This window comes from Electrona antarctica (genome assembly GCF_951216825.1).
Source record: "Electrona antarctica genome assembly, chromosome: 5".
Taxonomy (NCBI): domain Eukaryota; kingdom Metazoa; phylum Chordata; class Actinopteri; order Myctophiformes; family Myctophidae; genus Electrona; species Electrona antarctica.
This window is the reverse complement of record NC_136810.1, coordinates 25183214-25207616: the sequence shown is the minus strand read 5'-3', so window position 1 is coordinate 25207616 and position 24403 is coordinate 25183214. Positions and strand designations below refer to the sequence as shown.

At 43.9% G+C, this 24403-nt stretch overlaps 1 protein-coding gene across 1 annotated transcript in view; it reads left to right on the top strand.

Moving 5' to 3' along the window:
- LOC306923624 (neuronal cell adhesion molecule-like) overlaps positions 1-24403 on the top strand; it is a 111588-nt gene continuing 87185 nt past the window's right edge. The window contains exon 1 of the mRNA XM_079501822.1: positions 1-252. The gene's annotated coding sequence lies outside the window, so the exon portion shown is untranslated. The remainder of the gene's footprint in view (positions 253-24403) is intronic.

Sequence of the window (24403 nt, the reverse complement as noted above, 5' to 3'; positions counted from 1 at the left end):
GCGCCCGCCCGTGTGAACTGGTGGGAGAGAGGAGAGGAGAGAGAGGACCAGGGACTGTAGCCTGTACTGGTGCGGAGGAAGGAGGACTCAGGAAACAAGCTGAGCGACGGACGGGACTCGTAAAAATACACACACGGGAGACACGTAGCTACATCGTCGCTCTGTCGCGGAAAACGCCGACAACACGAGGACCCAACCTTCGGCATCCACTGCGCACTATAGGCTATACGTCGGAGACGAGGGATAAATAAGGTGAGCGGAATACAACGTCGCCTACTATCTATATATGCCTCTTCTGTTTCACTGTGAAGAGTTTGAGGATTGACTGTCTGTCAGTCTTTTGAGTTGTTGTTGAGTGTGTGTAGGATACTGCAGGGTGCTGCTGGTGGAGCGTTGACGGTGACAATACTGTCCCGCTGGATGGGTTTTTAAGCTGTTTCTTTACCGGACCGTGGCCGACTTTTTAAAAGCTTTTAAATCTCGTCTTGGTGGTTCGGATCGCTGCATGGTCCATAGAAAACAGGTGCACTGGTCGCATCAGTGATTGGTCTGGTGCGCAGCTGTCAAATCTTGCACTGGTATGTATGTGTAGCAGCCTGTGTGTGTATGCTCCCGAAAAGATGCTGAATGAAATTGTATGGGATATTAACGCATTATGTAAAGACTGATTACTCTATCATTGCACATTTGCGTCAAATGATCCAGCCAGCATATATTTTTGGATTTTTGAAATAGGACAGACAGTGAGAGAAAGAGATGAGAGATTGCTGCTTAATAATTTGCCAGTCTGTTTCACAGTTGATCATTTTCCATGTGTTTTCCTTGTGCTCTAAATCCTCATTCTAAACGGATTTATTCCAGAAATATTTAATTTCTATAATATTGGCATTTAAATGGGCTACAAATCTAATATGTTTCTGACGCTGTCAATTTGTCCAGTCTGGTTTCCCTTTATGAGACCAGAGATGTGATTATGACGATCCCCACTTCCCCAGAGATTTATGACATCTCATGATGTCATTTATTATTTCAAACAATAATACTCAGCCAAACAACTGTCGTTACTGGAAACCCCCCCCCCCCCCCCCCCCATCCCCTTATCACCCCCTCCTCTTCCCCTGTCTCCTTTTGGTCAGACCTTCATTCATCGGGCACTCACCAACACACCCACCCCTCCCTTATCCTCTCGAGTCCTCACACACACACTCTCTCTCTCTCTCTCTCTCTCTCTCTCTCTCTCACGCACAGCGCACACATACACACACACACACATACACACACACACACACACACACACACACACACACACACACACACACTCTCTCTCTCTCTCTCTCACGCACAGCGCACACACACACACACACACACACACACACACACACACACACTCTCTCTCTCTCTCTCACGCACAGCGAGCACACACACTCTCTCTCTCTCTCTCTCTCTCTCTCTCACGCACAGCGCACACACACACACGCACATTATGGCTGCACACTTTCTCTCTCTAAGTCCAATTAAAACATTAATGCTAATGACTGTTGCTTTATTGTCTGAGGGCGTTGTTCTTCTTGTGCTCAGCACTGCCTGACACACTTTCTAGTAAATGTTTACTGTGTCTGCCTAAGCAGACTATTGTTAATCTCTCCCAAGAAGATAACAGTGTCTGTCCTATCTGTGCCGTATGCCGTCTTTGCATTAATCCTGAAATAGGCGGCAAAATGTATGATGCAGCTTTATAATGCAGTATAGCATCCTTTTTGTATCACTTTAACCCATGATTCACCATGATGAGTTATTTCTTTGACCCAACTGACTGTCATTTTAACTAAAATTACTTAGACAATTGAACACTGCAGTGTCATAATTCTGAGGCGAACATTCTGCTATTTTCAGTATAGAAATTTGATGCAGAGGGCCTATAGTACATACATAGACCCCTGTGGACTCCGATCAACTAAGTACATATCAGAGCTTATACTGTACCTTCCGGCTTCCACTAACACTACAATGGTCTTGAGGTCTACTAGCCAGTCATTTCTTATGGTCCCACAAACAAGGCTGAAGGCCAGGGGAGATGGATCTTTTTACAGTTTGTAGCACCCAAACTGTGGAACAATCTTCCACCCCATATCTTAGAGCATGTCAAACCTTGCCTGTGTTTAAATTACGTTTGAAAACTCACTTGTACTACTTGGCTTTCGATGATTCAGACTAAGAGTTGCTGTATCCGTTTGACATATGTGTTACTGTTTATATGTGTTGCACCCTCTGTGTTTTTCACCAGTTTTTATTCCGAGTAGTTGATATTTGTTTACTTATTGTACAGCACTTTGGTTCAACGCTGTTGATTTAAATGTGCTCTACAAATAAAGTGGATTGGATTGGAGACTTTAAAGGGTAAACAAAGTGGTTTAATTGACACTCATCCCTGACCACTGCTTCAACCTCAGGCAAACTCTCACCCAACCGCCATGGAGCGTACAGGCAGGGAGAAGATTAATAATCGAAAGATTGCGGCCTACTTCATGATGACCTCCATCTTTTACTTTCACCCTCAGCACAAATGGCTCTAACACTATCCTATTCATCCGGGGAGATTTGCATAACTAAGAGATTATCAGGCACACGTTGGCTGGATGTTATTGTGAGAGCACCCGGTCATCAACCACCGCTGACCTAGAAGCAGTGGCGGGCCAGGCGGGCAGCCAGGCAGGCTGCGCTACACTCCGTGGGCTATGGGAAAGGCCTGGGTGGTGGAAAGAAAATGCTACTTATTCCGTTCTGTGGGCCGCAGAAATACGCAGACAATCCTGCGAGAAGAAGCCGAAGGGAAGGGATAGACGCTCCTTGTTGTCACCATCCGTCCGCAGCGGTCGTGTACTGCCCCAACTGACGGACGAGACAATATAGTCTCAGTTCGTCACGCCGGTGACGTAAGCGTCTCCTCAGATGAAGTAGTTTGAAGACTGTGACACATTGGATTGTGCATTGCATTCATTACTCCAGTCCCAATGCTACGCTTCCTTTTTTGCTCAAATTATTCTGAATTACCGTACAGTCCAGACAGTAGTAGGGTTGGGATCCTTTAAGATAGTAACGATTCCGATTCCTTAATGGTTAACTGTAACGATTCCTAATGAAGTGAGGGGCGCTCTTGTCACAAAAGTACGTCCTCCAATGTTGGATCCAGGTCCTTCCGGAACCCAACCTTAGACAGTATAGTTGGGTAAAGATGCCAGGATTTTAAAAGTTGAGATAACCTGCAAAAAGTGTATCATTGCCTTGAATAATTCAACAGTCAGCTTTACCAATTGCTGCATCGCCACTGGACGTAATTATTGGCTTGTGGTGATTTTTCTGGCATATTACCGGTATGTGAAGTGGCACTGGATATGGCAGCTTTCATTCATTACGGGTCATTCTGGTTGAACTGCGTTGTGGAAACACGTGTATCTGCTTTACATGGAGATGATCTGATGCTGAGCGTGAATGGAGGCATTACGCTGTTCTGCTGTGATGGTGGTGGTGGTGGGGGGGGGGCAATCTCTGGGGACCAATGGAGGCCCCTGCACATCCATTAGTGTCACCGTAGTCGGTTGTGTCTGTTCCCACTGGGCCAGTCACACACACACACACACACACACACACACACACACACACACACACACACACACACACACACAGTCACACACACACACACACACGCACACAGTCACACACAGCAGCACACGGCAGACACATGGCAGGTCCTCTGTCACAAGCCTGTCCACCTCATTTTGGGACTGATGAGTGTCTCATTAGGGGACCGCAGAGGGAAGCGATGTCCCCCGTCCCGCCTCACGGCTGTTTGAACTGCGTTTGAGTGTGGCGCTAATTTTGATGAATGTATATGCTAGGATGCACATGTAGACATGTGTGCTCGGCGCTCGCTGATGTTCATAATATTATGCTGCTGTTCCTGTATGTTTCTGCCACTTTATTGGAATACACACACACACACACACACACACACACACACACACACACACACACACACACACACACACACACACACACACACACACACACTCACTCACTCACTCACTCACTCACTCACTCACTCTCTTTCGCTCTGTCTCTCAACACTCTCTCTTCCGCTCTGTCTCTCAACTCTCACTCTCTCTGTCTCTCAACTCTCACTCTCTCTGTCTCTCAACTCTCACTCTCTCTGTCTCTCAACTCTCACTCTCTCTGTCTCTCTCAGACACACACTTGGGTTATGAGGCAAGAGAGAATGCAAGCTGGTTGGTGCAATTAGGGTTTCACACTTGGTTAGACATGGAGCGCTAATGGGGATTGACACATTCCTGTGGGTCCACACCACACAGCTGCAAGTGTTGATGTTTACATGTTTAAATGATTGTGAGTGGATGGAGACTGATGTCTTTAGAGAAGCCACAGATATTCTTCTGATTTTTAACGTGCTTGACCCAGAGCTGAATCCATTCGTTTCTGTCATGGACTCTGGCTATAGCATCCATTTCTGAGTGGTGCAGCCACTCCATTGTCCAGCAGTGTGTGTCCCTGCCTAGGTCCCTGGCTGGCTGGCTGGCTGGGTCCCTGCTTGCCTGCCTAGGTCCCTGGCTGGCTGGCTGGCTGGGTCCCTGGCTGGCTGAGTCCCTGGCTGGCTGGCTGCCTGGGTCCCTGGCTGGCTGAGTCCCTGGCTGGCTGGCTGCCTGGGTCCCTGGCTGGCTGGCTGGCTGGCTGGCTGGGACCCAGCTAGCCCAGCTAGCTCCGTAAGGGAGTGGTTGCCCAGCTAGCTCCGTAAGGGAGTGGTTGCACCACTCAAAAAACAATCACAGCTGTGTGAAGTGAGGGGTGCTCATCATACATCATTTCATTCTGGCCAATCACACTTTGCGTCCTCACTTTTGTCTTCAATGTTTGTTTACAAAAACACTCAAAAATGGCCATTACATTTCAATGGCATTCAACAGTGATGTAAATAGGTTTTCAATGTAATGGGTGGGAATGTAATGGGGGGACCCAGGGGTGGTCTTTTAGATGGGTCCCAGACTCCCAGGGACATTTTATCAGTCACACTTCAACAACGTTAGGAGTCATATTTTGTCATTTTTACAAATTGCAGCATTTAACTTATTTAATTTATAATATGGTTATATTCACTTGGAAAATGTATCTGAAAGAAATAAACACAATTCTAAATCTGACAATTGCAAAGAGGTATGCAAACAACAGTGAAAAAATAAAGTAAATTAATACCACCAAAATAAATAAAGTCAAATAAAATAAGTAAATTAAATACTTTGTGATACACTCAGTGAGCTAAATAACACTGACCAATGTCAGATGTTTTCACCACCAGAATAGAATCATAACCAATGTCAGGTGATTTCACAACCAGAATGGAATTGTAAGAGCCACATGATTTCTATACTCTATATTGTTTTAGTATTCATTTGATGACGTCACAATGCAGGCCATGGTCAAGGCCAAGTTGCCAGGATATTTAATACATCCATAATCAAGCAGCAGGTGTTGCTGATTGGCAGAGGCACAATGTTTTCAACTGTGTTTGTAAGAGCTGTGGTCCGTATCCTGTACGTTTGATTGTTTATTTGAGTATTTATTGTATATGCTGAGGAGGTGACAGACCGGCTATGGTAATAAATATCTTTGTTTGTGAACCCAACAGACAACGTTTGGACTTCAGTTTATCGAGCATACGTCTGAACATCCTCCTAGCCGTCGGTAACCACGTAGTGCCAAAGTATTGGACTTGAGATTACAGGAATCATTACCAATGTCAGGCGATTTCACCACCAGAATGGAATCATTACCAATGTCAGGCGATTTCACCACCAGAATGGAATCATTACCAATGTCAGGTGATTTCACCACCAGAATGGAATCATTACCAATGTCAGGTGATTTCACCACCAGAATGGAATCATTACCAATGTCAGGTGATTTCACCACCAGAATGGAATCATTACCAATGTCAGGTGATTTCACCACCAGAGTCGACAGGCCCAATCACTCACGGCTACCCAGGGAACACCATGTCAAGTTACACCCCAGTGAGAACAAAGCCTGAGCATTTCTCTTTTCTGTTCCAACCAAACGCCTGCGATAGACACCAACAGAGCCTCTCTGTTAAAGTGGGGAGAAGAGGATAATGTAAAGTAATATTGCAGAGTTTTATCTCCTCTCACATGCCCAGTTTTTCTAATATCTAACAGGTTATCCATCCAGCTTTGACTTCAAGTAAACAACTTGATCTCCCTCCATCTCTAACCTCAGTTGCAAGGCTCTCCATAGGAACGACATGAAGATGTGGCAGCAAGGATGAGATGGGTTACACCACCCACTAGAAGCAGAGGGGGGAGGGGAAGGGAAAGTGAGGGTTTTTGGGGGTGGCGGGTGGGTGGGCGGGCTGGAGGAGGGCCTCAATGGACGCTGAGACGAGGCTGGGCAGGAACAAAGGGGGTCTGTTTTCTCCATCCCCATGGCTGGGCTGTTGTTCTCACCCCTTTCTTGTGCAGTAGGTGGTGGTGGGGTGGGGGGGGGGGGGGGTCAGTCCCGAGGAGAGCCACAAAAGAGGGCTGGGTTCTTGAGCCCCCGTTTGAAGGCAGGAGTAGATTCCCTTGTATGGGACTGTGTCAAGCTACAGCATCAGGCTCATTCAGGCTCTGACCAGCATTAGATGGATATACAAGCTCACACAAGGCACTATAAAAGCTTATAGATGCGCTATTTTCACATTTTTTGCAAATATTCAAAACATTTTTTTTGCCTTTTTTTGCCATCACACTACCAGAATCAGAATAGAGAGTATGCGTGTGACATCATCATCAAACCCGGAAGTTATGCAGGAATGCCTACTGAGTGGCCTTGACAGCTCATGCATCCAAACAGAAAAGTCCTATCTGATTGCATTAAACAACATTAAACAATGTTAAACTCACTTTGCATGTTGCTTTGCCACTCGATTTGCCACTCGATGTGCCATTCACTTTAAGCATGCGCATACCCTCTATAGGGTCGACGTGGTTCTCCCGACCAGCGCTGGTCTAGCACCACTCTGTTCTGAAAATGTCCCCGCACTTTTGAACGCCTGATGCCGCCACTGATGACTGACTAGCTTCTAGTCATGTTGAAAGTGGTCGATTGGACCCAAATGGACACATTCTTAAAGGGATAGTTCACAATTTTTGAACTTAAGTTGTATGAAATATACTTGCCATTAATATAGTGGTTGCAACTGTATTAATTAATTTCCCGAGTCCCGTGGTGGGAGTTCTGCTCTGGTTTTGGTTCATATTAAGTAGTTATGGTCATTTTGTGTGGGGCACTGGGGCCACGCATTAAAAGTAAATTAATCCACAATACTAACGTCATTGTCTCCACCAGCCGAAGGCATGGGGAGAGTTTGTTTTGCACTCCGTCCGTCCATCTGTGTACAGCTAATGTCCGGCACCGTTGACCCGGTCGATGCTAAACTTTGCACACACACTCCCTGGATGCCAACAACGAACCTCTGCCCCAAATCTTCCAGAACGGCCTGTTATAGTGCCACCATGAGGCCGATTTTCACATATTTAATAATAACCAATCTGCGTGAAACTTTGCGTGAAACATTGCAGGCCATGAAGGAAAAGTGATCTTTGACCAGCATTTTTCACATCTGACTTTAATAGCAGCAGGACTTTTGCAAAACACATTTGTTGATATTACTCCTCCAGATTCTGTCCAAAAATCCCGCAAATCGTTACATAGTATCTCTATAGTCATGTGCTCAAGATCTCAAATTCCATCCTAATTGGCTAACATTGGCTTTCAAAGTTTGCTGGATTGGCCCGTTTGAACAAAACACCTTTTCTTTTTTGTATTGTTGACCTATTTCTAAAGTATTAGCGCAACTTTCATTCAACTTTGACCCCTCTATCACATGGAACTATTTTTGGGAGTAGTGATATGGACAAAAAATGTGATAGAGGGGTAAAAAATGAACGAAAGTTGCACTATATGGTAGAAATAGCTCAACAATACTAGATTAAGACTAATTCAGTATAATTGGATAATGAGAATTTATATAACCCCGGAGAAAGTAAATAAATTCGATCCAAACATCCCTGATTTATGTTATAAATGTAGGGAACATAAAGGTACACTATTCCATTGCTTATGGGAATGTGAGGAGATTAAAACATTCTGGAGGTCTGTGGTCCATTATGTCTCTCAGATTACATCAGGTTCAGTTCCTCTTTGTCCTAAATTATGTATACTCAGTATTTATCCATTAAATTGTACACTAAATAGTAAAGAAAAAATAATGACTGACCTTTGCCTGTTACAGGCCAGACGCTCAATTGCGCTATGTTGGAAGAATGTCAATGCCCCTACGATCGGCTTTTGGCTGAGGAATTTAACGACCAGTTTGGCACATGAGAAACTAACGTATGTAATTAGGAAGAAACCTGCTGTATTCTATAAGATATGGGATAAGTTCTTGGACTTCATTAAGCGAGGTGATATTGAAGAGGCTTTGGATGTATAGTGGTTAATTGGAGTAGTCAGCTGTGGGGTGGGGGTAGGGAACTGTGATGGACATTGTGCATTTGTTTGTTTAACTCTATGTAATGTGTTTTTTGTTTGTTTTGTTATTATTTTATTTGTTCTGTATTTATGGACATTTCCTGATGTTTCTTATTTGTGCTGCCATGGGGATGTGGGGGGGGGGGTGAAATATATGTGAATAATTGCTTTGAAATTACTATGTTGTAAAGAAAAATCAATAAACATATGTTTTAAAAAAAAGAAATAGCTCAACAATACAAATGACACTAGCTTTGTAAATTAATTTACTTTTAATTCGTGGTCCCCTGTGCCCCCCACAAAATGACCGGAACTACTTAATATTTCACCAAAACCAGAGCAGAACTCCCACCACGGGACTCGGACAAACAATTAATACAGTTGCAACACTATAAGTATTTCATACAGCTTAAGTTAAAAAACTATCCCTTTAATCTTCTACACACAGAAGTATAAATGAACACTGAGGATTTTACTAGGCAGTGGCTCCAACAATAACAACAACAACAACATCATCAACAGCTGCCTCTGTTCCAAATGCCCAGCTTAGAGTTCAGTACAGTGGGGCCAGACAACTGGAGACAAGCATTGCTCCACCAGTAGGATGCTTGTTGGCAAGGACATTCAGGGGGTTTGGGAAGACCGTGCACTTGCATGCTCCCTAGTCTGTTCTCATGACTCTCTCTTCCTCCCATTTGCATAGAGCTTAAGAAGAACCTGTCCTGTGAGCCCTCCAACCCCCCCGCCCCCCCACCAGACCCCTCTCTCTCTCTCTCTCTCTCTCTCTCTGTGTTGGCACAGTGGTGCCTCCCACTTGTGTTGTCTAATAGCTCAGCAAATACGCCACTGCAGCTCTTAAACCAGCCATCACATTGGAGATTTAAAACGAGAGCCCTGCCAAGAAAGAGCAAAGCTAAATCTACCAGCACTCCCCTCATTCCCATGCTCTGTAGCCTCCGCTTGTTGAATCTTACCTCTGTGTGTAAATATGAACTCGTAAGTGTGTGTGTGTGTGTGTGTGTGTGTGTGTGTGTGTGTGTGTGTGCGTGTGTGTGTGTGTGTGTGTGTGTGTCAATGAATTCATTTTTATTTCCGTGTCTTAATTGTCATAAGACCCATCCCTTACGTGATTATAAAACAGCAAAAACATCAATTAAATAAAAAATATTACATTCACTTCTTCGAAACAGAAAACTGCACAAATAAATGCCCCAAAACGAAGTATAAATATATCACGTGTGTGTGTGTGTGTGTGTGTGTGTGTGTGTGTGTGTGTGTGTGTGTGTGTGTGTGTGTGTGTGTGTGTGTGTGTGTGTGTGTGTGTGTGTGTGTGTGTGTGTGTGTGTGTGTGTGTGTGTGTGTGAAGCGAAGCAGAACGGGGGGGGGGGGGGGGGGGGGGGTCATAGCTTACTTCGGCCCTCATTTTGCTCATGATGCAACAGTGGATTGAATCAACAGGAAGGACGGGGGACACTTGGCTGTCAGCTCACGAATGAAAGTGACACGGAAACACAAAATGGCTTTGCCATGGTTCAGGAGGCCCAGTGACCTGGAGGTCTTATTTAGGACAGGACCGCTAATGCCCTTAGCCTTTGCCCCCACCCTCTAACCCCCACCCAGACCCCATCTCATGGGTGTATATATATATATATAGGGACCATCTTAGGGGTGTAGCAGCCGCCACCTCCGAAAGGCCCTTAATCCAACCGAGATGACAGCTTGGCTCGAGATGCTGATTCTGTGGCGCTGAGACCAATGGGCTTTTCTTCTCCCCTTTTTTCATCCCTTAACCCCCCACCCCCATCACTTTCTCTCTCTCTCACACACACACACACACACACACACACACACACACACACACACACCGAACACCAAACACAGAATCCTGGGAAGAAACTCTCCCAGGGGAGGCAAAAACACACTGGATGATAAACAAACGTGAATGTCGATGTGAGATTATTCCATTCAGCTCAAGATAAATGTCCCAAAACCTAAACAAACAAAAAAACTACTGGTTTTGTGTCATTCTTTTTTTTCTTTTTTTTCTCTATTGTCTTTGTACTGCGTGTTCTGTAAAAGCATAATCTGGCCCCTACCCAGATAATCTTCTTCGCCCCAGCTGCAAAATGATTAGGGGAGATTGGGGTCAAAAAACCATTAGAATCATCAAATTGGTGCTTTGAAACCATTCCCCCTTTACTCTCCCAACGCCAATCGGCTGAACCGTTTGGAGATCACATGTTGAGTGATGGGCCAATAGCGCCTAGTATCAGAACAATGAGCATTAGATATGTTTGCCTGGAGACTAATTCATTCTGTCAGCTATGGCAAATGCTTCTATTCCAGGCTCTTCTTGCTGCCTGGTTCTGAGTTCTGCAGTTTGAACACATGGGAATGAATGGAGAGGGATAAAAGCCATACCAACACCACACTAGTGTTTTTGTCACCACCTTCAGGCACTGCTGTTCTGAATCTGTATATCACAACTCAACTATTGGTGATCTAAACAGATTAACCGGAGTATAGTATATATTTTTAAGGGGCGTTAGCCCATATGTCCAGCTCTTAGTGTGTGTGCGCAAACTTTGTCCCAACACAAACATTAAATTCCCATTGACAAAGAATTGACAATTTTACGTCATAGTGTAAACACAAACATTGCGTAACACAAACATTGATATGTTGTAGTCTTTCAACTCTCAACTGTCAGTAAGAGGTCGGTGATGATGATGTACGATGATAAAAAGCGCCTCTCACTTCACACGGGTGTGATGTTTTGGAGTGGTGCTAGCCACTCCTATAGAGAGCTATGTGTTTCCCTGGCTGTGTCTGTCTCTGTCTGTCCCGTCCGAGTACGGAAATAGCGTTTGTTGACCACCAAGTGTCACTGTTAATTTAGTCTGTTACGCACGCACGCACGCACGCACGCACGCACGCACGCACGCACGCACGCACGCACACCTACACACACAGACACACAGAGAGAGAGAGGCCAGGGAGCAGGGCTTGTACAGTACAGTACAGTCAGTACAGTACAGTATTACAGCACAAGTACAGTACAGCACCACTCAGTGGTGCTGTACCGTTTTGCACTGTTTTGCACTGTTTTGTTCACAATGCAGGTTACACATTTGATTATTTATATGGGCTTCATTTAACCAGGCACACATGTTGGCACTTGAAAAAACATTGACTGTGAATTGTATTGATTAATGTATTAATAAATTAAAAAAAACAAGGACAGCAGCCATGAGGATATGACCACGCTCAGGCCATTGGGGCTGTATAGAAATTGGGCTCAGATCAGATGCCAGAGCAATTTAGGATCAAACCGTATCAGTGGAATAGCAATCAGTGTAATCTCCTCTCTGTCCTTCCCTAGCTTCTCACAGCCAGGGTTCTTCAGAGCCTGAAAGAATGTCATTGTCACTACTCGCTAGCATAATTCCCTGCTTTGGGCCGTATAGGAATTAAGGGAGGATGTTACGAGTGGTGACTTCATTTATCAGTGCCTGTAACCCAATGAAACAGTCAGTGTGGTTGGGAGCTGTCTGGGCCTCCACGCAGTCATGTCTAGCTCTCTGTTTGTTCCTCTGTCTGAGAGACTGTCAAGGTTCTCGGTGCCCCCTGGCTTCATAGTTTCAATCACACGTATTGTTTAGTGCTTGATGAAAATGTGCTGCCACTGATCTCATGGATGTGGCTTGTATGCTCTTTTAAGAGACCTATAGCTAAGTATTCTCATGGTCCATGATGGTTGGGTGTTTACAGAGTTACAGATATTGCCTGTGGCAGCATTAATAACATTGTTTGGGAGCTTTAAACCGGTGTGCAGATGTTTTTTTGTGGCTTTCGCCTTTATTTTATATATTTTATGGAGGGACAGACAGCACCTGGCCTAAATACAGGTACAAGATGTGCACACAATCTCCTCTTTCAAGTGTTCTATATTTTGACATCAAACACACAACTATGTCAGTCTGAATTTTCCACAGACTATGTTTTATTCCCTATGGTGGTTTGGGCACAGTGTTGTGCTGACTGATGCTGAAAGGAGCCCAGTGTGTGAATCAGACCTAAATGGTTGGGTCTTCAAGGTTGGGTGGTTAGGGGCCTCTCCGGACCCCTGGAACAATGACACATGACCATATTCCCCTTTGAGCAGAGCCATGGCGGACGAGTTACTCACAGGGGTTAGTGCGTGAATGACAGCACGCCTCCACAGTTCCTACAAGAGAAAAATAGGACACTTTCAGTCTTTTTTGGCCACTTATGTGTCATTTAGAGGGGATTCATATAGGTCCGGGTTTTGAAGTCAACATCTCGATTGTGTCTGACATTTAGAGGTATGTTGAGGAGTCAGCTCTGAGTCAAAGTCCACTCAACGCTGCTGTCGGGAAATGTGCTTGTTGAATAGAATGGATGTATTGAGCAGCCTCTGTGCTTCTGGTCCCACTCTTGGGCTAACTGTATTACTATTACGTCACTGACATTTCTTGAATTACTTCTGATGCACTGTAGTTATGATGTGTATCGTCTGGTATTTAAAAAAGAAAATGATTTAGAGCAAGGTTTCAGTCACAAACATTCCGCAGGCATCTGAGGAAGGTTGTGTGTGACCGAAACGATGCTCTAAATTGAATAGATCATAGGTCTTTGCCTGTTTGTATCACTGCTCGCTATCTTTGACTTTAAATGTGATGTGGTGTGGTGGTGGTGGGCAGGCGGCGGTGGTGCCTTGTGTCGCACACGGAAAACAGTTGACTGGCATAGTCTAGAAGGCTGCTGCTGCTATATTATTATGAGAGAATAGTACTGCCTGTAGCAGACAACCCGCAGCACTCCAGGTTCAAACAAAATTCTTATAGGTGCAAGGCTCGAGGATATAAGTAGAGATGAAGAATGCCAGCACTCATTGTATGTCCTTTTGCATGATTTTATTTACCTCTGCCTGAGACTGACAAACGGACGCGTTTCGGCCTGTATGGCCTTCCTCAGCGTTTGACAAACGCTGAGGAAGGCCATACAGGCCGAAACGCTATATTATTATCACAACATAAAGTTATATCAAGATTGACCTAATAGGATGATTAAAAAAGGATTAGTCTGATGACCGACTTGATCCAAGGATATGTCTGTATCAGAAATGACTTTACAACTTTAGTTAAACTTGTAGAGTGATGCATTACTTTACCTGGGTTAGCCTACATCTTGCACTTGAATGTTGACATTATAACCCCTTGGTGACGAAAATAGACTAAAGTTCGTAGTGATAAACACCACATGTTAAACAGCCAGTCTGTGAATTACAAAGAAATCTGAATTAAGGAAAGCTGGAAAGGAACGTAGACAATGAATATGTACAGTATGAGAGAAGGCAAACAGCGGTGCATTATGACGTCTGGTAATCACATGCCGTGCTACTTTCATGGCTCTATACAGAAAGTTTGCTGCATAAAGTACACGTCTATTATTATTAGAGCATGCCTCCTGGCAGAGATTTGCACTCTACTGAGCACGCCTTTCTAGTTACACTTGGTGATCCAGCTGTTCTATCTAGACTAGAGTGTTAACAGGTTGCAGGGGAAAGGAAGTACCGTATTTCCACACTGGTGTCTGGATGTGGTTCTGGTGAAAGGGACATGGTGCACACCCTTCTGTAACCAGAGACACACTGTATTGTCCCTCGGTAATGCTACTCATCAGCTGTATTGAGACATAGAACTCTCTGGTTTCCTTTGTACTGGGATTGTTAACACTCTCAATACAGTGTTGTGTACATGTTATTCTTCTACACTGCCAGCTGTTGTGGTTCTGTTTACTTTGAACTTAAGCTTCAGGCAGAATATTAACAAGCTTGAATCATGAAGTAACTTTTTTTTAAATCAATTCAGTGCAGAGATTCTCCCTGTTTTTGTCACTGTGTTAAACATACAGTAGGCATTGTTGGGTGATAAAGCACCTCATCAGACAGGAATGAGGAGCCACGGCGGAGGCTGCCTGGTCTGATTGGATTCTCCATGCTCGTCCTCAATGAAAGGAATCCAATTAAACATTTGGCGCCCCAAGTCAAACTCTCCTGGCTTACCCATGCCTCTTACCCAATACTCGGCACTGAGAGAGAGCGATAAACTAGACTCCCCATAATCCGAAGCTATGGCTGGCTGTAGGCGGTGTTGCCGAAACTCGCTAAACCTCCCACTCAGACAGCCATCCTGCCTCCCATCCATCCACACAGACTGCCTCTAGTACGCAACCCTCGTCTCCAGTGGTGGAAAGTAACTAAGTAGTGTTCAGTGTCTATGTAGATTATGATTACAAATCATGCATTAACGATTTCACCCTATTTACCGGTACTATCATTCCACAAGCTCACAACACGTCACAAATCTGCTATTTTCAAACAAGTTTTATACGCACTTGTGAAATGGGACATTCTGCACAATGAGTACTTTTGGTACTTTAAGTACATTTTGATGCCAATACTTATACTTTTACTATAAAGTACATTTTCCATACAGGACTTTTTTCTTGTAACAGAGTATTTCTACATTTATCTTTTATTGATACCACAATGTATATATATTTTTACTTAAGTAACTTATTTGACTTATTCCTGTAGGCTCCTAGGTGGAGCATAGGGCCGCAATCACACCCCGCCATCGGACTCTGTTTTGAGCAGTTTTCTTCAGCTGGGCCCACGATAATCCGGTCGTCTTTGCCTCACTCTCCACTGATCTTACTTAAGTAAAGCAATGTAGTACTTTGTCCACCACTGCTCGTGTCCCTGTGTGACGGGGGTGACTGATGGCCCAAATGGGATTCAGCCATTATATATATCAGTCAAAGCTGACTTCACAGCAGTGAAATATATCAGGTGAATGATGCCCGGACCAAATTTCAATCATGGCCTTTAGCAAAGCATAAAGCCTAGACTGATCTTTACACCGCAGGAACCACTGAGTTAATGTGCTTATGTGAGATAATGCTAGAGAATGTGCTGAAGTCATACTGAGTTTTATTTCTGATCTCTCAGGATCCCTATTTGATGTCAACTTTGAGAGCGAGAGAGAGATTTGAATAAATTGCTATTTGTCGCAAAGGTTTATAGCAAGGTAATGCAAAACATGAAATACTTTTGTCAAGTGTTTCAACAATTTATACCAAGCTAACCTTGGAGAGGCAGGGAGAGAGAGAGAGAGAGAGAGAGAGAGAGAGAGAGAGAGAGAGAGAGAGCAGTTGAACTTAAGCATGGTTCTTTAACAAAGTGAAATCTCCCCCAACCCTCTAACTCTTAGGTGGAACTCAGCATGTTGTCCTTCCCTTTTGTCAACAACTTTATGATGCATGTTGTTCATAGCCTATAAACTTTACAGACTGTTCCCCAATGTACTCCATCATTTGAGAGTACAGTGAGTGAAAGTGTGTGTTTATGACGGCCATTGGTTTTGTCTGACAGTCAATGAATACTGAGGAATTGGAGGCCCCCGTGGCTCAGGTTAGGGCCTTGTGTTTGACTTAAAGGAAGTAAGGATGAAGCAGTGAGGAGCAGGGGAACACGAGGGTGGATGAAGGAAGGGGTCAGGCTGGGGTTGAGAGACGGTCCTGGTTGACCAGGACGTTGTCTCCATATCAACAGGACATGCCGTGCAGCCAGTCTGAAATATAGCTCCCCTTTCCTTTGATGCTGGAGACAATGAACCCGCTGGAGGCCCTGAGGCCCTGTTCTCCTTCATTGTCGCCTAAGCCCCTCCGTTCGTCCCACCTGCCTCTTTCTAACGTGGAATCGTTGGCCTGAACCTAACGGAGGTGTGTTCTGAATATTCCATTGATTGCCTTCTTTGTCTCATTTTACTAAGACAATGGTTTTCCCTCCGTTTCATAACCAAAAGCTATAAGTCAGAGGAACCCAGTGTCATGCCACTGTTTCTCTTTCATGATTCAAGAAGAAATTAAAGAGACCTTATTTGTCAAACGCCCGTATGTGCATTTGCAGTAAAATGTTTGTGCTGCAGACTCTAAAAAGTACAAAGACATGCACATCCAGTGCTGCAGACTCTAAAAAGTACAAAGACATGCACATCCAGTGCTGCAGACTCTAGAAAGTACAAAGACATGCACATCCAGTGCTGCAGACTCTAGAAAGTACAAAGACATGCACATCCAGTGCTGCAGACTCTAGAAAGTACAAAGACATGCACATCCAGTGCTGCAGACTCTAGAAAGTACAAAGACATGCACATCCAGTGCTGCAGACTCTGCCAGACTGTACTGAAAGTGCAGTCCAAAGTATACTACTAACATAACGTAAACATGATGTTATACATAATGTGCACAAACATATATAAATAGAAAATATTCAGAATATAAATGGATGAATATATTGGCAAACGACATACAGAATATACATTCATGCAGCAGAGGGATGAATATGTTAGCAACCAAATACATACTGTGAAAATAGAAGTCAATATTATGTGGCGATATCCAATCCAATAACATACAATTTGTGCAAGATACTGTACAAATATATGTTCTCTGTTGGTTAGTGGTTATGGGTTGGGTCATTGTTTAAAGCTCTTTGAATGAGGTAAAAACCTCATTAAACCTTGTAAAAAACCCACAAGATTATTATTGTTTTACTTGCTACCCATAAATATGTGTCCGCGACCCAAGTTTGGGAAACACTGCTCTAGAGTAAAAAGCATTCTTACTGGCTAGTAGTTAGTGTTGATTGCATAAGCCAGGTGGACAGGCTAGTTCCAGTCCATCACAGGAGTGAAGTCCCCAACTTAATTTGTGTTTGGCCGACACCACCGCTCTCTTGAGGCTCGCTGCTACCGAGAGGAGCTATTTTACGTAGCAAACTGTGATACTGTAGATAGCCCCTGCCAGAATGCTATACTGTATGTAAGGTGGTACATGTGCTGCCTAGCCTTCCTCGCCACAGTTTCTGTGTGCATTGACAAGTCCCCGGTGATGTGCACAGTGCACACCAAGGTACTTAAAACTGCTGAGTTATAATAACAAACTACGTAGGTTGTTTTGTCTTTGTCTAGTATCAAACACAGCAGCAACAACAACAAAAGAAAGTGGTGAAAAATGCTCCAGCTACATGGCAACAAAATGCTTTTGGCCTGTTGATCGTCCAAGCTGTGAATTTTGGATCTGAATTTCTTGTTGAAGCAGAACTTTGGAAGCCGCAGCAGTTCCACGTCCTTGACAGCCCGTGCTGAATTAATGCCTTCCAAATGGCATGAAAGAATGTGAAATGAGAGTCTGAATAAATCCTAGCATTGATCTAATGTGGCACTATAACAGAGGTCTGTTTTTTGCTCAGAATATCTAGTGGGACCAACTCTTTTCTATTCCACTGACCCATCTTGTGTGTAACTGAAACATAATGGAGTAGTTGGTGATAAAGAAGCCACTTAGGGCATCTCATCATGTAGGGATTCAGTTTGATTGACACACCACTTCTTTTCTCAGACATGCTAAAATGGTCTAAAAGTGACTCTTTTACATAACATTAGAGTTGCATGCTTAAACCGCCTTCATTCACCATCGGGCCCCCGCGAATTAAATCTGGATCAACCTCAACGTTTTGTGTTTTGTGCTAAAATTAGCAACCGTGGAGGCATGTGCTTGATATGGTAATAAGGGAGGAAAAACTCAGCACTGGATTGTTAATTTTGCATTTAGCTTGAATATTTGATGTGAGATTTGCATTCCTCAATACAAGGTAGACTAAGATGGTGTTACAATGCAATTTGTGCAATTTAACAACTTTTACCATTAGCTCACAATGTGTCACAACACGTTAGCTTGAAGATCTGCTATTTTCACTGCTTAAAATTCCCCTATAATGATATACCCAAAATATGCCATGGTGAAAGTCCTACATACGTACTGTAGTTAAATGAAAAGGGGAAAAAATGCTTTTCCTTGGATATGTATGTTATGGTCCATAGCTGCACACGGGCCCTAATATTCACCTTGATCATTATGATAATCATAAGTTGCCCAGTAGCATTAAAGTCAATGTTGTTGTTAAATAGGGGCAAGTCAAACCCATTTAGGCGTAGCGTACTTAGTACTTACTGTAGTGTTAAATGTGTGCAGATACTGCAGTATACTTAGACAAACCACTCTCACCATGGCTAAACCAATACACAACAGAGCAACACTCTTGAGTGGCTTCTGCTTCTTGATAGAATTTCATTCACTTTCCATTAGTGCTGCATAATTGATTGTATAGTACAATTTTATTTGCCACGATTTATTGTGTCGTGGTCTCGTGGAATATCCCGCATTCGGCAATGTTGAAGCATTTCATTTCATTGAATGAGATCTGTTATTGGAACAATATTCGCAATATTGAATAAAATAATAATAACCACTATCATGCTTGCCATTATCATACAGCCTTCCAGTAGGCCTACTTCCACTCCTCGTCCTCATTTGGGAAACTATTAGAATGTGCCCACAGACGGCATCACGGATGCTTATATGACATTAATGAACACTTCTCTGACACTGCAAAAGTTGTGCAGCAGAGCCTCACAGTGTGGCAGGGCAGGCAGCTCTCAGCTCGGTGCCAGAGGCAGGAATGTTGCTCTAAATGTTTAATGGCGAGCTAAGGGAGAAGGGCAGCTCTCTGCCTCTCCTCTCCGTGTCTGCCTGCCTGGCGTCTCATTCCCACCTGGCCGCGCTCCAGAGCACACTGCAGCACTTTTCACTTGCCTACTTAGAGACCAGATACAGAGACTTACAGGGCCTTTATGATAACAGTCACTTGTGTGGTGTGGCATGTATGGACTGTTCTGCACAATACAGTCTCCCTTCTCTCTATACAGACTCTGAAACATTGCTACCACTATCAACCTTGACGTTCCTGTTCTGAGCATGCGAGTAGATGGAAATGGTCCAATGGTATATTGATGCTTGTTTTGCACACCTATCAGGTTACTTACATTTTCATTATGTTATTACTGCTTTGTACTTTAACTTGTATTAATTTGTATTTTCCTTGTGTTGTATATATGTTGGACATTGTAAGCACAGTCTGGCAGAGACTGCCACACCGTCCTTCATTTCACTGCACATACACGTACTACTGTAATGAGCATGTGACAAATACATTGACTACTGTTTGTTACTGCCGTTGCTCTAAAAAAAGAAAACACATTCTCACTTGGCTCCACTTGGCCCCTTGGTGCTTGGTCTTTTATTTTCTGCCGCGGTTTTCTACTCCTCTACACGCCCAGCGACAGTGTCTGGGCAGTATGCATGGCGTTTGACCACCACCCACCGGCCTGTGTCACGGTCAAAGCCTGAGCGCCCCGGAGAAACCCTGGACGGCCCTCAATGGCTCATTCACCGCCCCCTTGGGGACAATGCATTTTTTCCATGCCATAAAGCAGATGCTGTATTATAGTGGCACAATGCTGGGGCCATCTGAAACTGTTTAACATGTGAAAGGCACACCGGGGCCAGGATGCCTACCACTGTGTTGGGCTTTTTGACTCACCACTCTATATAATAAGTGTACACTGGGACGAAAAGCTCTGACTGGCATTGTGATCACTTCATGGTGACAGGAAATGCAATGTAAAGTGCTGATCCAGGGCTTATTCTTTCAGTCTAGGCCGGGACTTTATCTATTTTTTTTGGAGAATGCAGAGATTACTGAGGCAGAGAATGAGCCTGTCAGCACTCGTAAACGGCGCCTGTAACACATAAGTAGTCACGAGACTACTTCCGCTTTGGCATCCGTCTCGCTTAAATGCAGCAAGGAGGAGCGACGTGGAAAGGTCAACGAATATTTGAACACTGCCGCTAGAAGAAATTCAGAGTGAAAGGCACTTCTCTATCAACCGTTGCGTGACAGGTGCAGCTGTCTTAAACTAGAACACTGGTCCCCTTTATACTGTCTCTCTGGAAGTCAACAAATCAAGGGGCTGAGAGGCGTACTTCAAACAGCATGAGGCTGAAACCAGCGGAACAGAAAAGCCCTCCAGTTAAATGATTAGTGTCTTTTGTGTGGCTATAGTACCTGTTCTTTGTTGTATCACTGTTTGTTAGTGTTGGGCTGAAGAGACTGCCCTTGTTCTGACTTCTGACTGAGTTGCCTGCCCCACAGGGGGGGTGGGGTAGGTGTACTCTGTCTGCGATGCTGGCCTACCTCCCCTACCCTCCACCTTGCATACACACCCACAGTAAAGTAAAGTGAAGCGATGTTGAGGCTGCACTCATGTTGGACTCTGCGATAAAAGGCTCTCAGTGGCTAATTGACCACTCAAGCAGAAAGGGCCATGACAGACACATCATAGTCCCCCAGACTGGTGGGTTGGTTGACTCCAGGGCCCTGGAGGAACACGCTGGAGTCAGGGAGCACTCAGGTCCTACAGCCATGTCTTAGCCCCTGGTCTGCAGTGCTTGACCTCCCTGACAAGAGATCTACAAAGTTCTCTCTCTCCATCTTTCTTCCCCTCCCACCCTCCTCATGGCCCGTTCTTGAGACATGTCAAGGACAAGCATCCATCACGTCAAGGTTCCAGGGGAGACGAGAGCTGCTCCACATGTTATACAGAAGACAGAGTGGGGACTAGGGGCAGGTTTAAGTATATTAACTCCACCTTTAGCTGCTTCTAATGGGAAGGTTTAAAGGGCCACTTCACCCCTTTCGCAACCAGATCTTATTTTAATGATGTTTGGGAGACAAGAAACACTTTCCTGGGGTTTTTACGTGGGTAATATGTGTTTTTAGATATTTTAGTATTTCAAAGTGGCCATGGGCTCCATGATGTCATGGACACTGGGCTCACTTCCTTCCTGGACTACAATTCCCATACTGCTTTGGTCCACTGCTCCTCCTTGTGGATAGGACACTGGACACTTTGAAATACTGAAATATCTAAAAACACATTTTACCCACATAAAAACCCCAGGAAAGTGTTGCTTGTTTCCCAAACATCATTAAAATAAGATCTGGTTGCAAAAGGGGTGAAGTGGCCCTTTAACTATGGTCAGTGTGTCCAGTAAGGCTCCGTGGGTGTAAACCATTATAGAATGTGACTACCGACTGTGTACAACGCTGTGTTCATTTAACTCTCTGAGAGTGTAAAATCATCCATGTTTAGTTGAATTAACACAAAGGATTTTTATGGTGTACAGTAGCCTACTTCCACATGTGGCATGGAATAAAAAAATAACTGTCACTGTACAGACGGTATAGAACGTACACTGGCTCTTACTCAAAAACACTGAAGCAGAGATTTGCATAAAACCTACAGTATAACTCCATGATGCCAGAATGCCAGAAAACTAAATTCAGTACTGGGATGAGTCGGCTACACTGTGGTATATATATATATTATTTATTAAGTTGGAGACTGGGTGTCCATTATTGTCCTGGAGTTATAAATGTGAGCTGTTTTGTATTATTTCTGAACAACTTTCAATCCGGCCTCCCATGTCATTATAGACGCAAATATTTTGAAAAATGTTGAGTGCCATTGAACTGGTTCATTAATACTGTAAAATAGTGTTCCATTCTGCTCCTGTTGGTATAGGTACACGGTACAAGCATCTCCATGCACAGGGTCACATATCAATGTGTTGTTCCTCTCTCTCCATTCTGCACAGCAACAAGACAATGAGATAATGGTCAACAAAATCGTGCCAAGGAAGGAATCCCAAATTTATATTTCTCTGCTGTCTGGAAGAAACCACCTAACTCCAAAATGTAAAATTTTCAGGAAATGAAAAATATACAAAACAAAGCAATACTGCCCCATCAAAGTTGTACAGTAGTTGTGACTTTATATATTCTCAATTACTTGCATGAGAGGGGGAGAGGTGGTGGAGTTTGCATTAGCAGACAGTTTGAGGGTCCAATGGAGTTCAGAGGTTTTGTCCAAAGCGTTTTTTTACCACTTTCCATTGGTTCGATATTTTCGAAAAAACACACACGTAAATGGTGTTCAATAGCACTGATTTATGAAAAAAAATCCCAAACCTCAAAAATGGAGTTATGAGGTTTCCTCCCGACAGCAACGATATATTTTGGCTGCAGACCCTCATCAAAAAATGTTTTGTGCCAGGGACCCCAGAAGAGATTTGTTGGAAAAAAAAATCAAAATGTTTGAAACACAAGATTTTTTCTTTTCTTTTTCAAAGATAGCAGATGTAGGCTACAGTACACGCTTGCAGCGCGGCACAAAGTGATGCGCTGTGAGATTGTATATCTGCTGTTTTGGAATAACCAACATTATGGATAAAGGAGTTAAAATGATTGCTGACTGTATTAACAAATTCTTTGGTGATGCAAGAAAGATGTAATACCCAATATAGCGCCGTCCATGGCAGCTGTGGTAACTGCAATCTGTAACTGTACTAACGAAACAAATTCCTAACATGTCTCATGTATGGTAAATAAAGGCTTCTGATTCTGATTCTGAAATGTAGCTAGGGACCCCCTGGAACCCCTTCAAAGACCCCTGGGGGTCCCCGGATCCCAATTTGAGAACCACTGCTCTAGCTAATCTTCCAGTCAAACATTGTTGTTTGTTATCACCTCAAAATCCTGAGGGATGAGAAGAAACGAACACACAGTCCCAACCAGATCATTTGCGAAAGAATATCCTGCAATATTTGTTTTCTTCTTCCTTTCTTTACTTTAATCTTTGTGTCTTTATTTACCTTTGTTGAGAGCTGGCTCTATATTTGTATCCCCTGTCAGGTGTGTTGTCTTCCCTGCTTAGGTGTGTACACACACGCATATGCACACGCATGCACTCAACCCACCCAGGATGTCTGTGTGTTCCCTCCAAGCTATAGCTCTTACACTTCATCTAAATAGCAAATAGATGGGAATATAGGAAAAAATGCAAGAAACATAATAAAAGTGCAGTTAGTAGAAGTTACTAGCTACATTGATGCTACTTTGTATCTAATGTAGTTGGTATTGTAGCAGAGGACGTTCTGACAGTGATTGATTGAACAATACATATAGTTACTGTACATATACGACTGTGTGAAAGCTACAAATGGATGGAGATGGATAATTCTCTATTAAGCCCAAACCACACCAAAGGGTTGGGTTGGGACTAAACTGTTTTTAAGGTAGACCACACCAATGCAACTCAATGAGTTGCATTGGTGTGGTTTACTCTACCTTAAAAACCTTTGTCCCAACCCGACCCTTTGGTGTGGTTTGGGCTTTGATGAACTGCACTACAAACTACATCTGTTCATCAACATAAAATAGCACAACAGATTCTGTTGTGCTATTGTATGTTGATGTGCCACAGAAAATGCCTTTGTCAAGCTAACCAGCTACATGGTGAAAATATTGTAATAGCTTTAATGACTACTTGAGCTACCCACAGGTCACCCACAGGCCACTGGGAAATGTAGTTAAGCTACTGCCGAGTCCCCACCACTGATTGTTAGAACTAGCCCAGTGACTGCAGACCTGTGTGTGTGTGTGTGTGTGTGTGTGTGTGTGTGTGTGTGTGTGTGTGTGTGTGTGTGTGTGTGTGTGTGTGTGTGTGTGTGTGTGTGTGTGTGTGTGTGTGTGTGTGTGTGTGTGTTTGTGTGTGCGACTGTGCGACTGTGCGTGTGCGCGTGCGTGTGTTTTACGTGTGTTTTACGCATGTGTGTGTGTACACATACACATTACACGTTTGTGTTCCCTCTTCCCTGCAGGCTGTTCCACAGAGCATGTTAGCACAGATACCAGAGAAGTAGCATCACTGAGAAAAGCTCAGGCCTGCCTGACTGCATTTCAATAGTAATGTCT